The sequence below is a fragment of the Camelus dromedarius genome, chromosome X (assembly GCF_036321535.1).
Source record: "Camelus dromedarius isolate mCamDro1 chromosome X, mCamDro1.pat, whole genome shotgun sequence".
NCBI classification, from domain to species: Eukaryota; Metazoa; Chordata; class Mammalia; order Artiodactyla; family Camelidae; genus Camelus; species Camelus dromedarius.
In genome coordinates, this window is record NC_087472.1 from 96,036,642 (window position 1) to 96,048,809 (window position 12,168).

Below are 12,168 nucleotides of genomic sequence, written 5' to 3' on the forward strand. Positions count from 1 at the left end.
CCGGGCTACATCACTCAGGGAAAGTGAGTTCTGAGAAAGCCTGAAAGAGATCACAGAAATCCGTGCTGCAGGTGGACAAAGGGACAAAAAGCCAAAGAAACAACAAAGTAAAAACAGAAAACGGAAAATAATTTGGCAAATAGCCTACAAATGGGCCGTAACAGAGTAGACTTTTAAGTATTCAAGTGAGAGGAAAACGTAGCGGGAGTGAGAGAGGCTCTGAAGAGAGTGCAGACATGACCGCTAAGGGGCTGAGTTTCTGGCTAATGTTTACTGAGTGCTTATTATGTCTCGAATTCGGAATCAAAGCATTAACACACTCTCATTTACCTCACTGGGTAGTTACCATCCTTAAAAACTAGAAAGCTGAGGATGAGATCGGTTAAATAAGCAGCAGGTCACCAGCCCAGGGAGCAGCAGAGCCACGCCCGGGCCACCCCCAGGAGCGCCGGGCCCCCAGGACCAGATTCCAGGTCTGCCACTTAGTTGAGGCGTTGCACAAGTTACTTCTCTGGGCCTCCAATCCCTCATCTATCAATTGGGGAGAATTACAATGTCCACCGACAGCAGTTCTGGTCACCATCAGTGCACTAAGACAGCACCAGCTGAAGTCAATCATCACCTCCGTGTTCTGAAATTTGATGGAAAATTTTCAAAACTATCACCAGTGCCTCTTTCCGATGGTCACCCAGCACCTCCCTGAAACACGCATCACTGGCTTTCACGACTCCTCCTGCTCCTACTTCTCTCCCCCTCTGGTGCCCTCTTCTATAGCTGACTTTTTTTTTCCCTACTGAATTCTTGAGTTTTATTTTTACATTGTGTGTATATATATATGTTTTTATTGAAGTATAGCCAGTTTATAATGTTGTGTCAACTTCTGGTGTACAGCACAATACTTCAGTCATACATAAACATACATATATTCTTAATAAGTCCCTCCTCCACCTCCTTGCCATTCCACACCAGGACCTGCAAGACTGGGCCCTCCGCCCACTTCCCTTTCTACTTCCTCTCTCCTCTCCCAAAGTAATCTCATCCACGTCATGGCTTAATGACCTCAATTCACCAATAACTCCTCAATTCATATCATGCCACCTCAAAATGAACATGTCCAATATCAGACTGCTCATCCTTCCCTCCCCTGGCCCCAAATGCTGACATCTTCCAATGCTCCTCACCTCAGTGAGAGGCAGGCCGCCCATCTACCTGCACAAGTCAGCCAGCCAGGAGTCGTCCTTGATATTTTCCCCACCCTAAGCCCTACATCCAACCTGCCACCAGATTTACTGATTCTTCTTCTCTTACATCTCCATCACGTCTCTATTCTTCTCCCTCCCCTGACAGCCACCACACTAGCCAAGCTACCAACACCGCAAGCCTGGAATACCTTAGGTAAGAGCCTACTAACTAGTGTCCCTCATCTACTGCGACCCTTCCAATTCACTCAGCCAGAGTGATCTTCTCAAAATGCAGATGGGAACCAATCCCTCAAGCTTACAAAGAACCTACTTATGTCCACCCCTTGCTCGATATGGCCAGCAAGGCCGGCATGCTGTGACCCCTGGCCTTGTCTCCAGCCTCACTTCCCATCACTCCCCAGTTCCTCTCCACACCCCGGCTACAGCAGCCTCCCCTCACTTCCTTGACCATGTACGTAACGCTTCGGCCCGCCACAGGACCTCTGCACGTGGCATCCCTCCCCCTGGAATGATGATCCCTGTAAGCCTTTAGCTACTAAACTCCAGCACACACTTTTCAGATGTCAGCTCAAGTGTCACATGCTCAGAAAAGCTCTGATCCTTCAGAGGGCCTTTGTTAGCAGCACTCAGAAATTCCCAGTCCTTTTCTTGGCACTGATTTGCTCTTGGATTGGCATGATTATTCATCTGACAATTTGCTTAGTGGCTCTCCCCTACCACAATGAAAACCCCATGATGACAAGGACGTTGAACACTTCAATTTACCACTGGATCCTGAACACACCAGCACCAGGCCTAACACCTTGTAGGGGCTTCGCACTTTCTTCTGCATTGTGATGAGAAATGTGTACAGGCTTTCCCACGTGAAGATGCTTTGTGACTGGAACACGCGGCAGTATCTATCTATCATCATCTAGCCTCTCTGACCAATGAGAACAGAGTCTCAGAGGGACTTGCTTGCTCAAAACCAAACACAGCAAACACGCAAGTGGGTGAGTATGGCCCCCCGTGTCTCCAGTCTGGGCTTTCTCCAGCACATACTCAGGCTTTTCCATGTGGCGTCTGCACCCAGAGCAGATCCTTTCTCTTGTTTACTACTAAGGAATCACGAGTTTGGCCTCGCAAGCTCAAGTTCTAGTCTTACTGGAGTCGTTACCTAAGGCTTTCGTCTCAAGCTTGCAGGTCACAAGCAAGGTCATTTGTCTCCATTTCCCTCCACAGTACACACACTCAGCAAATATTACTCAAAGAATTTCTGGCTATGAGGCAAGAATGAGTAAATGAATTAAATATATTCACCCGCTCGAAGCCAATCTTCTGAAAACAAAGTTATTTTTTTCTGCCCTGTCAGGACACCATTAAAGAAGAAACACTGATTTTTCCTGTAATTCAGTTATCAGCTGTCCACTGCATCATGCCATGCAGTCCAACTTAAATAGAACATACACCCTACCCCGGTGGCCAGTGCACAGGAATATTACATGTGGCCTTAAGAACAATGCACATTATTAATAGCCCGTGAGCTTATTCCCTTCCCTAAGGGCCCCTCCTCCCCGCCTGCAGAAGGCACACCACTCTCCTGCACAGGGCTGAAAATATAGTCTGTGGTTAAGTCAGCAGGGGCGAAAAGCCCCTGAAACAAATATAGCCAAATGTCTGACACTCCAAATTATGACAGAAACCTAATATCTTTGCTCCATGCCCATCCCCAGTCCTTAGCCCTCGGGCAAAAAAATCTCAACACTAGTCTCAAAAGAGCCTATCTTTTGATGTAAAACAACAAAGCCAATAAAACCAGGTAATAAAAGTAAATCCAAACCTGAAAAGAACAATTCCAAACACCACACATAAATCATTTCTGGAAATCACTCATGCTCTGCTGCTCTTTAAAAAACCCAGAGAGTCGCTTCAGTTACATTCTATTTCATTTCACTTTTTAAAAGAGGAAGGGAATTTCAAAGAAAAATTTATTTTTAATTTTGAGACCCTGATACATTCAAGTTTAAAAGGGACATCAGCTAATTCACCCACAAAAATTAGTAATAAAAAGGAAACAAGGACAGCTGTCCAACCCAACACTGGCACCAAATTTCAAAGTAGGTACAAAATCTCTAAGACGATGACTACAGGGCTCAGGAATCTCTGGCTTAAAATCAAACAGCTTCTTAACACATACACACATACATAAAGTCATCCTCCCTGCCTTCCAAAACTCCCACAACTTACTGAACTCAGCTCACTGTAATTTCACACAGTATTTACGATACAGCAAATTGACACAGGCTCACGTTGCCTACTGAAATGATGAAACACAATCAGAAGGCACTAATTCTATTAGCCTGCCCTCAGTTAACCAGTCCTGAGCCAGAATCAACCCAACCAACATGTTTTGTTTTTAAATTGGAGGTGGCTGTGTCTCTAAAGAGCCTGGCTGTACTGTTGGGAAGAGTCCACTCAAGCCACCAGACGGCATGGGCTGCCGATTCTTCCAATTAGCAAGATGTGTACCCGGCACGGCTAAACTAAGAGGACGGTGTAGTGACATCTTGTACACCATCAGATTCAAATGCTGGGGCAGCTGATCCTTTTGAGGGGTGGGAAAATCTCCAAGGTTGTCAAGTGCAACCACATCACCCTTAACCTACTACCTGGGCAGATGAGTAAAGGGAAAGTTGGAAAAAGATCAGTATTTTGGTTCGCAGTGATCCCTTCTCTGCAATCCTTCTGTATCTGCAATTTGAGAAGCGGGGGCGGGGGATGAGGGAAAAAAAGTAAAGTTATATATTTTCCTTTTTCCTTAACAGTAGTATTATCCAGGAAATTACCTAGACAGACTGACTGTGGAACCAAACAATTAAACCTTACAGTACCAGTTTGTATGCCACTGGTGAACAGTAGCTAATAACTTCACACTTTTCTTTTTGTGTCTTAACGAGGAGGGAATGGCGCTTTCGAAATCATTACTGCTCTGTCATCTTGGTTCACTGCCAAAGCAAGGAGCTTTAGAACACCTGTCAAATAACATGCGGCTTGTGAAAAAGAAACATACACCGAAACAGGTTTATAGAAAATGTTCACATATGTAGAAAGAGGAATGAGTTTGGGTTAACAAAGTCACTCACTCTGATGAGGGGTGGGGAAGAAAGAAAGAGATTTCCAGGACTCAGTTTCTGTGACTCACGTCAGAGTAATGAAACTCCATCTGTCTGAGCGGAGACCAGTGGCGCTGACACAAGGTGAGTCTGGTAGTGTTTATCTTCCCATCCTTAGCCATAGTCCCAGGGGTTTCAGTAATTAAATGGGCAAAATGTTGAAGCAAAAATACATCCCTGACTTCTCAAATGAGAGTGCCCAGTAAAAATGTATAAAGTATCCTTTTTCTTGTTCTGAGTATCCAGGCCATTCTTGTAAACTCAAAACAGGTTTAAATATCACGAGCCTATGTTAAAAAATGCATCTCCTCCACATCTACCCATCTGTAACTGCAGAAACTACGAGGCCAGTGTGCTCCCAGAGTCACAGCAAACTAGCACCCACTCTGTGGAGGCACAGGGCTGGGTGCTGGGGAGGGGGGGGGGACACCAAAACATAATACATAGTGATCCCTGACAAACTGCACGAAGTGGAGACTGGGGAACACGGAAACAATTTGAGGCTGTAGGCTTTTCTTTTGTTTTGCTATTTGGTCAATTAATAGAAAACTTTAAAGCAGTCATACTACTTTTTGCAGACCCACTCGGAAATCTAATAGTAAAACATTCAATGTGTGGGTTTTTAAAAGGCCCTAATGTAAAGTGAGAATAAGGAAATTCCACCTTCCTTAACTAAACAGACCCTGGCACTTTTAAGGTTAGTACTGAGGAGATTCTGAAGATGGGGGAGGCCAGCCCACAAAGCCCCAGGACCACCTGTCACTGCGCTAACATAACACCCAATGGTACGATGTGTGAGGAGGCGGGGTGTGGGGCACTCCTTACCAAAGACTTGCTCACAGATCACAGCCCATTTCAAGGGTAGGACCTGACCTCGTCTCCCTCTTCCTCTACCTCTAACATCGCCACCTGGGTCCTCCTAAACTGGTACCTATTGATATTCAAAACCCAAAGAGCACACAGAAGCACATGCCCAGGCATCTGGGAGGTCCTAGTTTCCAACCATTGAGAGAAGGATAAGGATGTTCTGAATTCGTTTTCAAAAGTCTATAAAGTTTTAGCTATTTTGAAAGAATTCCTATGTGTTTTCAGGTATATAAATTCAAACCAGGCCTAAATGTAACCCACTTATTTGTCTCTATAAATGCAATACTGTGTTCATACAGCATACATTATTCTATATATACGAAATTTTTTGTCATTGCATTTCTCTCAAATTGTTGAATGTCTAAGTTACCATAATCTGGACTGGCCTTCCGTGGGGTATTTCCAAATTCAGTGCTTCCGCTTCTTACCTTTATATTTACCAATGTGACTTTCACCAATTTCAGAAGGGACACAAATGGACAAGCACATATAGACGTTAATTACTAAAAGTTCATCAATATAGATTATTTACTCTGCAGTGAAGCTGCCACTTACTTGAATGAAAACAGGTATTTCTGCAGAAAGTCAAAGGTATGTGAAAAGAACCTAGGCTCTAAAATAACTATTAATTTGTGCTATGAAGAATTTTAACTCATTCCATCTGAATTACTACCAAATCTCAATTAGTAGATGTGAATTAATAAAGCTGAATGGTATGAAGAACTGCAGAGAATTTAGAACCCAAACACCCCCGAAATACAACAATAAAAAGGGAATAAAAAGTTTCTCTGGCCTAGAATTTTGTAATATAAACAACTTCAAAAGTGGTAAGTAATCTGTAATCACTGAAAAAGGATATTGCTTTTTTTAACGTAAAACATATTTGGCCAAAATACATTAAATCTTCATTTCACCCTTAAGAGAAATTATCTTCTTATATTAAAAAAAATAAAAATGTTAGTAGGTCGGCTGAAGTTAAAAGTAATCTTACTGGCGGCTATTAAAATTCTGGAGATGGAATCAGAACTCTTCCCTCCTACCACCCATACAGTTTCCATGGGTCTGGTCTGGTAAGAAAATTCTCCATACTGCCATGTTTTAGGTGACAAAAGCATACATTTTTAAGACTAAAGTGTCCCTGCCATCTACAGAAGAGGGCACAAATGAAATGTAAGAACCAGCAGTCCTTCAGCATTTTTGCATCATGAGCCCCTTTGAGAATCTCTTAAATGCTATGTGCCCTTTCCCCCCAAGAGTACACATATGCGCAGACACACGAAATGTCACCTACAACTTGAGAGGAGTCACAGACATTCCCTTTGCTTCTGTGAGTTCTCATGTGACAATCTAAATGAGTAAAACTTCAAAATCTTTGTTTTTTAGATGTCCAAAAGATTGTTTTCCTTCCTTCTCACCGCCTTTAGTGTACTTGCCTCTGTATTCACCTACTATGACTGATCCTGTTAGATATGAGAGTGACTTTTCTATTATACGTGACTCTCTTTTAGACCAGAGGTCCACAAACTTTTTCTGTAAAGGGCCAGGAAGTACATATTAGGCTTTGCAGGCCATTCAGTCTCTCTGGCCACTCATCAACTCTGCCATTGTAACAAAGCACAATTGCAGCCATAAACAAGTGGGGGTGGCTGTGTCCCAATAAAATTTTATTTACAAAAACAGGCAGTGGACAGGAGTTAGCCCTTGGGTCATAGGTTGTCAACCCCTAGAATAGAGGAATGGGTTCAACAACTCCACAGGAAGCAAACAGACAAACACAGATCCCTAACTTATACCACCCCTAAAAATAATTTCCTTAAGGATTTAAGACCTAAATAAGCAAAGCCAATGTTTGCAACTTTTAGAAGAAAGTAAGAGAGAATGTCTGTCATTGGAGGAGGGAAAAGTTTCTTAAGGAAACAAAAAAACAGTGTACAGGGGCAAAAAACAAATATTTGACATTAAAATAAAAAACTTCTGCACAAGGAAAGACCACAAATAAAATTAATTAAAAGATAAACACAAACTCAAAAGATATTTGCAGACACTGCTTTGGGAAAGATCCCCGGTGTTCTCCTTACTTGATGCAAATAATTATAAATCCTTCTTTTGCTCAAAAATATATACACAAATTTGCAACAAAAAATGACCAAAAAAGAGCTAGCCTTTGAATACCTAAGAAGAAGTATTAACAGACATACAACCCAATGAAACAGGACATATACGCATACGGGCAAATCACACTGAAAAAAAACTGAAGAGTTAAAACACAGGAAAGGATGCTTACCTTAATCAACACTTGGGGAAATGCAAATTAAAATCACAATGGGATACCATTTCAAACTCCTAGGACTGGCAGAAATTTTAAATTCTGCTAATAACAAATGCTGACAAAGACATGGAACACTAAGGATTATGCAAGAAGCACGTTTACAAGTATGTAACAGGTCTAAAATCTCTCAATGGAAAAATAAACAACAAATTCAAAGAGGCAAATTGTATAACAAAATCATTTCCAACTATTTTTAAATTAACCTCTGATTCTGTGACTGAGGGAGTCATGTATCGTAGCCCCATGGCCATAGATATAAATTTAGTTACCTGAAAGAATTAGCTTGCCATAAATTAAATGATTGTGCCTATCAATAAAATGTCCTATACCACTTGTGGGTGTGCAAATTCCACTCTGAGTAACTCTCTAGAGAAACTCTTGCACACATGGCACTGGGTACTGCAGCACCATTTATAGTAGCAAAAAAACAAAACAAATGAAAATCTGGAAACCTAAAAACATGGACAATGGGAGAATAAAAAATATCTTGTGCTGTATTTACTCACTGAAATATTACATAATAGGTAACATGAATAAATGAAGTCTAAAAATGGATATACTTAAATGGATATACTTAAAAAGTGGTATACAGACAGAGTAGGGGTTTTCCCCTACATTTTTTTTTCTGGCACACTGCACACAAAAAAAGTGGAGACCACAATGCATAAATGGTACAAAATTTTAAGGCTCCACAGGTATAGGTACACATATTTGTTGTATAAGCAAAAAACCTTGGGCAAAAAGGACAAAACCAACCTTGAGAAAGCAGTTTCCTCTGAGGAAGAGAAAGAAATGAGAACGGGTGGGAAGGAAAGGGTCTTTAGTTGTCTCTACAATATTTTGTGCATTTAATTTTTTAAAATCACACTTTTTAAATAAAAAAATTGGAAAAATGAAATTTGTCCTTATTTCCGGATAAAGGTGAAAGTCTCCTTTAGCGCTTAATTCTACATATTCATTCATTCTCTTTTGCCACTGACATCAACAAAGGGGAAAGCTCTCCGTCCCAGGGCCACTCTGAAGGGCTCCTGACAGCTGCTAGCACATCGCCAAGACTCCCAGGAAAGCTTGCCCAGATTGCAATGTTTTCATGCAATGATTTGGATAAATTTTCTAAATGCACAAATTTCAGTTCCAAACACAACTGAAAGCTAGGCAGTCTACAACAGGTTGGCAAGCAGGCTGGCAAAGACTCATTTCAACCTACTGGGTAAGAAAATGAAAACGCATGGGCTCTACACCCAAACATTAGAGCATACATTCACTTTAAAACGCAATCAGAAATCCAGACCAAAAATTGTTTTCTCAAGGGCACAGAAATAACAGAGTGCAGAAATAAAACAATACCAACGTCAATAAGTACTAATTATTCCATAAAGACAAATATTACCATTATACTAAGGATTATGCAATGAGTATGCTTTTAAGTATAGAGTAAGTCTAAAATCCCTCAAAAACAACCCCAACAAATTCAAAGAGGCAAAATTACATATCAAAATAATTTCAATTCTCTTTAGATTAGCCTGATACTGTGACCAAGGGAGTCATGTATTGTAGCCCCATGGCCAGGAGTGTGAATTTAGCTATTTGATAGAAGAATTAGCTTGCTACGGTATGTTAGATGATTGTTCTTATCAATAAAACTTATTATTCAAGAATCACCATTATTTAAACACTAAACAGATTAGACAATTGCAATCTTTTGGTCCAGAGGTAGTCTTTCTTTAATAGTTTCAAAATTAATAAAAGTCAGAAATTTGGACAGATTTGTGTCACTAAATGGCCTTCACTATTGTTCATAGAATAAAACCCTTAATTGATTAATGAACTCAGGGTGTCTATCGCCATCTAGTGAACGATTACTTCCATTACCACACCAATCGCTTGACAACCGAGTCTGTTTTCTCTGTAGTTTAACATATATGTTCACTTAGTGCTATCAGCTCGCCCAGTACCTTTTTATGTCTCTCTACACATACATTGAGAACAAACACAAATGGAGATGGTTATTTATACAAATTCACTTCTCAGTATCTGTCAACTAAGTTCACATATTACTTCTCTGGAAACACTGAGTTCATTATTTTTAAATAACTTGCACACTATGAGGTCCTTCATACAATTTCTTAACCATTAACTAATTCCTCTACCACCGAGCAATTAAAAATCATAGAACAGTTTAAGTGTGAAAGATCACACCTGGGAAAAGACAATATTGATGTCCATTTGACACAACTATTAGCATTTTTATTATAAACCTGTTTTTAAAAGTACAATTAGTAATTACTCTGAGTACTCTAGCAGCCATAATACATTTGATTACAGAAATTATTAGGTCACCAGAGCCAAACCTGCATGATTCCAAGAAACTGAGCACAGACAAAATAGGCTTAAAAATAAAAAGGGAGGGGGGGCTTAAAGCGTTCCCGGACTGTGTATTAATCCATATTCAAATGTAAAATTTTAGACTCTTTTTAGATGACATGCTACCAGGTTTCCTTCTCATTAATTTCCACTTGAACCTTAATCTAATTTCTCCTACAAGGACTTTAAAAGCAAACAACTTCTAGGATTTTCAGGTTATATTACTTTGTCTACTCTATCTTAATACAAAACAGACAAGTTTGAAGTTACAAAGGTATTTCAAAATCTCAGCACGCTCTCATTTTACACTTTGCTCCTACCTCTTTAATAATCAAGAGATGCCTGAGTTCACAGACCTAACAGTATATATGGAAAATGCTAGTAAACCAAAAGTCAGATTATCATATAAAATACTTCCATCTGCCAGTGCTAATAATTATCACCAATATGTTAACAATCATTTTTATTATAGGAAATAATTTCTGTACATGGCTTTGAATCCTCTTCTAGAAAAAGATTTCCAGGAAGCAACTGAGTAATTATTATTTCTCATTAACCTCACATTACTTTAAAGGCCCATTTCCCACAGTTGTTATACATGTTTTTTTTTATTTGTAGGAAGCAGCAAAGGCGTAAGAGACAAGGGGAAAGTAGAAGCCAAGAAATTAAATCACATATGATTATTCCTAGACTTGTATGAAATTCTTTTTTAGTGGAGAGTAGGGTTTTTAAAAATAGTTTAAGATCTGTTATTGTTATATTTTATGTAACTAAAAAAAATGAGTTTAAATTTCCTATTAAAAATCCAGCTAAACAAAAATATTGCCCTTCAAGTACAATGGATTAGAAGAGTAGGGGAGATCATTGGACAAATTTGGGGCTTATCATTATCAACAGTGCCCTTTTAAGCTTGTGGATTTCTGAGCCAATGCAGAAAATGTAACAACAGGGATTTCCCAACAGCAAGAGGCACTCTCCAAGGGAGTAAATTGTCAACTATTGCCTCTCCTGAGAAACTTAAGAGTAACCTTGATCCAATCTCAATAGTCAACCCATGTATTATCACCCAGTTGGGGCATAGTGAGTGCATTTCCTAATACAAAAATAAGACGGTATTCTATCAGAAGCCACTGGATACATTCACAGAAATAAAATTTAAATATTTTTAAGGTAAACTTAGCCTAAGAAACTGAAAACATCCTTCCCTCATTTCAGGGAGCCCCTAAAACACTTCTATCTTCTCAGGTAAAAAGAGCCTATGTCTTCACATGAGTATCGAGAAAGACTTCCAGGAATAAGAGGTAGAACAGAAAGCAGAGGCAGTCAGGAGAGAGCCTGAGATAGAGCTGACAACCCTCATGTAGCAAAGGCCTTACAAGCAGGAAGGCCTGGGTTCCCATTCAAAAAAGTCACTTGTTATACTTCACCTCTTTGAGTCTATCAGCCTCCTCACCCGCAAAATGGGAACACTATTAACCTCTATCAACTGATTCTTGTGGGGTTTTAATGAAATGACATATCTGAAAGCTTCCCACATTAACACTGGTCTCCCTCCATACATGTTTTGCCTTTCCCCACTGGGCCGTGAGCCGAGTCTGTGAGATCGGGCTACCAACAGAACAGCTCTGAACATCCTGTTTGTTTCATGCCAGCTAGATCTGCACTGTCCAATACAGTAGCTACATGTGGATATTTGAAGTTAAACATATTTTAATTATAATTAAGTAAAACTCAAAACCCACTTCCTCAGTTGGTCAACACTAGCCAGTGATCAAGTGCTCACCGGCCACTTGTGACCAGTGGCCACTGCATTGGATAATGCAGATGGAGAACGTTTTCATCATCTCAAAGTTCTATTAGACAGTCCTTGTTTAGACTCCAAAGCAGAGGTTAGCAAACATTTTTTCTGAAAAGGGCCAGATAGTAAATATTTTAGGCTTCGTATTCATGCACATCTCTATCCTGACTACTGAACTCTGCTTTTGTAGCGCAAAAGCAGCTACAGACAATACTTAAACGAATGAGCATGGCTGTGTGCCAATAAAACTTCTTCAATTAAAAAAAAAAAATAGATGGCAGGCTGGATTGGGCCCATGGGCTGTAGTTTGCTGACCTCTACTCTAGAATATTCTGATACCGGCCCCCAACATGAGCATTCTGACCATAACCACTCCTGCCTTAAGACCAAGTTGTCCTAAATCCACTGGCAGAAATCAATAGTTCATTGGAGTTAAGTGGAATTTAATATTTAATG

The 12,168-nt window shown here is 40.1% G+C and overlaps 1 protein-coding gene across 2 annotated transcripts in view; it reads right to left on the minus strand.

Annotated features, from left to right (window-relative positions):
* The window catches only part of POLA1 (DNA polymerase alpha 1, catalytic subunit), a 265,803-nt gene that overhangs the window by 200,822 nt on the left and 52,813 nt on the right, over positions 1 to 12,168 (minus strand). The gene's annotated exons all lie outside the window — the stretch shown is intronic.